The sequence below is a fragment of the Tinamus guttatus genome, unplaced genomic scaffold (genome assembly GCF_059628265.1).
Source record: "Tinamus guttatus ecotype Peru unplaced genomic scaffold, ASM5962826v1 Tinamus_guttatus_pri_ptg000742l, whole genome shotgun sequence".
Taxonomy (NCBI): Eukaryota; Metazoa; Chordata; class Aves; order Tinamiformes; family Tinamidae; genus Tinamus; species Tinamus guttatus.
The window spans coordinates 70895-76894 of record NW_028289276.1 but is presented as its reverse complement, the minus strand read 5'-3'; positions in this window follow the sequence as shown (position 1 = coordinate 76894).

Genomic DNA, 6000 nt, shown 5'->3' with positions numbered 1-6000 from the left:
GAAAACTTTAGCTTAAGGCATTCAAATAAAATGATACCAATATTCTACATCATAGGAGTAACACATTGGAAAATAACCTTAGCTCTGTAATCACCCATTTCACAGAAGCCATAGCTAATCTAAGCCTAGCCTGTGCTAGAAATATATATATATGCAGAGACACTACTACCACCACATTTTCGCTTCTTTCCACTTTCATAACAAAATATGAATTGCAGGAATTGGCTATGTCTTTGGCTCTGCATCCTTGTTTCACAGACCCTAACTCTAACCTGTCTCCAAATCCCACTCCCTCATTCCCTTTCCTCCAGATGAGTCGACCATTGAGCTAATCCTGGCTCTCTGACCCTTCTCTGGAAGCCCAACCTGAGCATGCATCCAACCTTGGCTGTGCTATTTACAGTACTCATACTTGCAAATGAAACCCAGGAGTAGGTCTGGTAATATATTCTTACAGCTCTCCCATCACTTTCCTCACAAGCATCAGTGTTTTAGCTAGAGTAGTTAACAGCACAAATCCTAGTCTTGCCTGTCCACTGTATCATAGGCACCAATCCCAGTCCCAGTATGAGCTATGGACTGAACATCCACTGGCACCAGGCCCCACCATAGCCAAGACAAACTGTCACCTTGCAAAAACCACCCTCTGAGTGAAAAGATAAATCAATAAACTGGGATATGAAGCCTTAAAGTTCACAAATCCTAACCCTGGCTCTGTTTTAAAGTTCACAACTCAGGTAGTAAATCTCCAGGAAACAAAAGGTGGATTCTGGTGCTGGTGGAACACCTCAGCTTTTCCATTTCTTTCTAACTTAAACTCTCTTCTGAAGAAAGAAAAAGAGGGAGGGTGATATAGACCTATATTTATGACAATGTTTTCCATAGGAATAATATTTCCAATCTTTCTGACAACAAGCTAGAAATGTTCATGTAGGGATGTCTCTTCCTGTGTCTGTATACACATGTACCACCCCTCAAAGCCATAAAACTTCTTCATTTCATCATTTCTTGGTGAACGCCACCAGAAGTCTGGCTTGGCACCCAGTGATAACATCACTCCATATTTCTGGGGAGGGCTGAGATTGAAACTACACTTGACACAATGAAGAGTGGCCTCAGAGTGAGCCAGGAACATCCCCCCTTGCCTACCCAGCACACAAGGAATACTTAATCCTGATGTCCAGAGTGGGTGACCTAGAAAAGGTCATCTACCTAGGACTCTAGGTATGAGAGACTCTTACCTATGTCTATTTAGGTCTACAGATCCTACTTTAATGAAGCATATGTCTTCTCTGTCTTGCCAAATTGAACCACGCGGGCTCAGAATCATCCGCTTTCCATCTCCCTTCTGCTTTCCCACTCAGAATTGATCTTCCTTTGGTTTGGCACAGTCCCACTCAGAGCCACGGTCTCCACCCCACACACAGAGACTCAGGAGGCTGTCTGCTGTAACCCTTTATGCCCAGACAACAGTATAACCTGTCAGCCACTTTCACAGTCCAAGGGGTAGGGGACAGGGCTGCTGTCTGCTCATTGCATAGCACAAGCCAATCCACTAAGTGACAGGTACACAGTGGAAGAATTTATCAAGGCAAAACAAGTCAAGCAAGTTCCCAAGGTACAAATCTGACATGCACTCACTTGTCAAACACTGGCTTGGTTCAACAGCTCATGGCTTGTGCTGAAAAGGGGAGGTCTGCTGCACATCTCCACTGATGTGGCATAGGTGCACGGGGCAGCAAGCATGTCAGCCAACCCTGCAAGAGCAGCGCAGCAGCAGGCAGGCTTGAGAAACTGGGAAATGAGTCTGTGCTGCAGCCATCAGAGAAACAACGATGGGGGTGACATTAAAGGAGGAAGGAGGCAACATAGCAGGGCTGCCACCGAGACAGCACGATGCCTCGGCTCAAGTCAAGGCAAGCTCAGTGGCAGGCAGCAAATATCTTCTGATCTGCCCCATGAATGGTCTTCCTAGTGTGTCTGCTGGGAGGGTGAAAATCCCCTTTGCCCCTCCACAAATGCACCATTTAATAGCTTCATCACAGCCATCGGAGTTCCTGGACCACATACTGTGCTTCATATTGGAATGAGGATTAAACCAATTTGGGAATTTCTAATCTGACCCTCATAACATTCAAATTGAATTTTAAAAACTTTTTGAATTTCTGATAAATAATGCCTGCCTCTAATTAGAAATATCATTTATTCAGGTTTCACTTTCTTTCAACCTTGTTAGATCCTCGCCACAACGGTGTGTGGGATTCGAGGGTCCTGCTTAAACGCAAACACATTGACCACCAAAAATATGCCAAAGATGTCTACTGGTGGTAGGAGGCATATGATGTTTCAGTTATGTGATATTACAGTTCCCAGAGCACAATAACAAAACACAAGAGGAAAAAGTTTGTAGCCATGAAACAAAGAACTCCACAGAAATGAGGAAATCTCAGGAGACAGTGATTTTCTCCTAAAAATCACTAATGCTATTCAGCTTTTGGCGATGCAGATTTCCATTCTAAAAATTGCACTTCATTTTATTCATAACTTTTCATTACAGATATGTTAAGACTGCATTTTTGAAAGGTTAAAGCAATACAAAATATTTTGAAAGATCTGAAATGAAAAAAAAAGTATTTTTCAAGTTTTCAGGTCAGAGACTTTATAAAAGTCTCTAACTTTATGGAGGGGGAGAGGCGTGGTCATTCTGCTTTAGCAAAGCACCTCGTCTCGAAATTTCTAAATTCTTCACAAAACGGCATTACAGTTTTGTCAGGGTTTGCAGCTGGTCTGTGAAATCCCTGGCTCCCTTAGCAGGGAACGTTAGCCTTGAAAAGATTAGAGTGTATCTATGAGATAGGGAGTTCACACGAAGACAGCAGACAGTTGTTAACAAGTTTAAGGAGGTTTGGCCATGGAGCAGAAACTGGCCAAGCTAAGAATCATCCAATCATAAATCTGTTACTAGCTACTGTCCTTTGTAGCCCTCACCAATAAGCAGCAGCCACGACGAGGAGAGCTGGGTATAAATAAGGTACCTAAAAAATAATAAAGTCTAGTTTGCGTTGCATCTACCCCAGTTGTTTGTGTTTTTGGCCGCCACGACTGCGACACAGTTTTTCAACAAACTCTTTGTCTGGCTATAAATAGATACCCTTCATCACCTAGATGTGGTGTGCAGATAAATCCACCGGTAGAAGGTGCTGTAGGACTGAGTTGGAATGTGCACCGATCCAGTAGCCTGCAGCAACCCAACTTAATCCTGCAGTAAACAAGACCCCATCTGCTAGCAGTGCCAGGAGCAGCTCTCATATACATTAGTTCAAATCCAGAGCAGCTCCACAGAGAGTGATTGATACGACCCTTCTCTCCCTTATATTGGTGTTATTCTATTAACTACCTGAGATGAAAACCAGACGCCGTCAAGTAAACTCCGGACTTAAGCTGCTGCAACAAAAGGGACCCAGGGCCATGGAGCAGGGCCAGTTTCGGCCAGGAGACGTGGTAGCTCTGAAATTATTATCTGCAGCTCTTGCTCCCCTCCACTTGCTCCATCTCGCTGGCCTGACGTGAAGACCATTAATGTTATAGGAATCCTACCACTGCATTCGGAAGGCTTAAGGCCACTTCCCGGTGTGCAGGTCTCATTTGTTTTGCTCATGAGCAGCAAGACAACTATACGGATTTGGATATTAAACCCAGTGCTCCAGTACGGCTATATCCCTGTAAGGTGCCCTACTTTTTCATTTTCCTCTAGTCAGTAAGTTCTGGGGCTGTTAGCAACTTGGGAAATTTGGCCTGTCATCTATAATCTTTGAAGTGTAAACTTCAGATTCATGCAAAACAGACAGCAGAAATGATGAATGTATTTTCAGGTGAGTAACACTGCAGACTTCAAAGGTTTAGTGTTAAGCCTGTGAAGTTTCTTAAAGACTGTCACCCGAGCATCTCTAAAGCAAGCGGCAAATGCATCTGTACATCCAGATAAACGGATTCTTTGATCTGAGCGATAAAAACAACTGTTTTTCTACATATAAACTCATTTTTTGTAAATGTTTATGAACTGTGGGAAATTATGTCTCTGCCAGAATTTAAAATAAAGTGATTCAATAGGTTTGCTTTACATTTACCATTCATTATACTCATTAACATAGCAGGAATCCCAACAGAGTTTTCAAGGAAGGTTCATGGTGTTGTAGTTACCAGGGAAACACAAAAAATTGTTTCTATCTAAGAAAGAAAATCCCCATTAACTTTCTATTAAAGAACAAGCAATGTGAACCATATAGAGAACCTTTATGGTTACCCTGTTAAAAGACGGTATGTTTTCCTTCAAATCTTAACCAAATATTGGCCAAGGTCTGACATTTTTATTCATTGTGAACAGCATCTAGCACTTTACAGCCTGTGGTCTACCATACACTGTTAAAGACAGTCCAGTATTCAGCTGGTTTGGCCCAGGAATAGCAGACACTGGGTGATTGTTACTGCAGTTAAAATATTTACAGGCTTAGATCTGCTGGGGAGAGATTTGATTTTTTCATGTTATGTTAGAAAAAAAAATGGTTTAAGAATTCGTTCAAGGTCCCAAATCCATGCAGGAGGATTTATAGCTATAGCTACCAAACGACTCCTTAAAGTATAGACAAGGTCTCTGAGTGTGCACCTACAACATCATTAGTATTTTAGTGGGCTGCTCCTTGCTAAAGGTGATTTTGGCCTGAGGCTTTTCCCCTTCTCTATTTTCCCTTTGCATTAGTTGGAACTTGCCTTGGTCTAAAGTAAAGCATAAGACATCACAGACCACCTTGGCCACAGCAGATTAGTGGTGGAGATGTGAATCCTTCAACCTCAGCTAGTCCTCCATGCTCCAGGAGTGAGAACACCACATGGAGTTGGTGTAGGGACATCAAAGCGTTGTGTCACAGGAAAGGATTTTTAGGCACATTTCTGGCAAATGGAGTCAGAATTATGAATGTGGATGTGAAAAGAGAGAGAGCGTGAAGACTAGTTCTGAACTGGACAGCAGCTCATGGTCAACATGAAGGGAAAGAGAGAAGGCCACAATCAAAGTGAATTTTGAGAAGACACTATACAACAAGGCAGGAATGATCTTCAAGACCACAAAGACTGATGAGGTAAAGGAGAAGTGAAATGATGAGAGCCTAAGTGAGAGCTTTCACTGCTTCGTTCAATTAAAAATATTTTCTTTAGGAAGGTGGCACACACAGAACCTGCAAGATTTACACACACCCTGAATTTGAGGTTTTAAATTGAGCTGGAAAAAAAGCAAGAGCTGCACATGGGACAGAACCTCTCTGGGCAGCCTGTTCCAGGGCTCTGTCACCCTCACTGTTAAGAATTTTTTCCTTAAGTTCCTGTGGAACTTTTGGTGCTTCAGTTTGTGGCCATTACCTCTAGTTCTGTCGGTGGCCACCAGGGAAAAGAGGCCAGCACCATCCTCCTCACTGCCTCCCTTGAGGTACTTATAGACACTGATCAGGTCGCCTCTCAGCCTTCTCTTCTCCAGGCTGAACAGGCCCAGCTCCCTCAGCCTCTCCTCACAGGGCAGATGTTCCAGGCCCCTGATCATCCTCGTAGCCCTGTGCTGGACTCTCTCCAGCAGCTCCACATCCCTCTTGTACTGTGGGGCCCAGAAAGGGACACAATACTCCAGATGCAGCCTCAACAGGGCTGAGTAGAGGGGCAGGATCACCTCCCTCGACCTGCTGGAGACGCTCTTCTTAATGCAGCCCAGGATCCCATTGGCCTTCTTGGCCATGAGGGCACACTGCTGCCTCATGGTCAACTTGTTGTCCACCATGACGCCCAGGTCCTTCTCCGCAGAGCTGCTCTCCAGAAGGTCAGTCCCCAGCCTGTACTGGTGTCTGGGGTTATTCCTCCCAGGTGCAGGACCTTGCACTTGGCCTTGTTGAATTTCATGAGGTTTTTCACCGCCCAGTTGTCCAGTCTGTCCAGGTCCCTCTGGATGGCAGCGCAGCC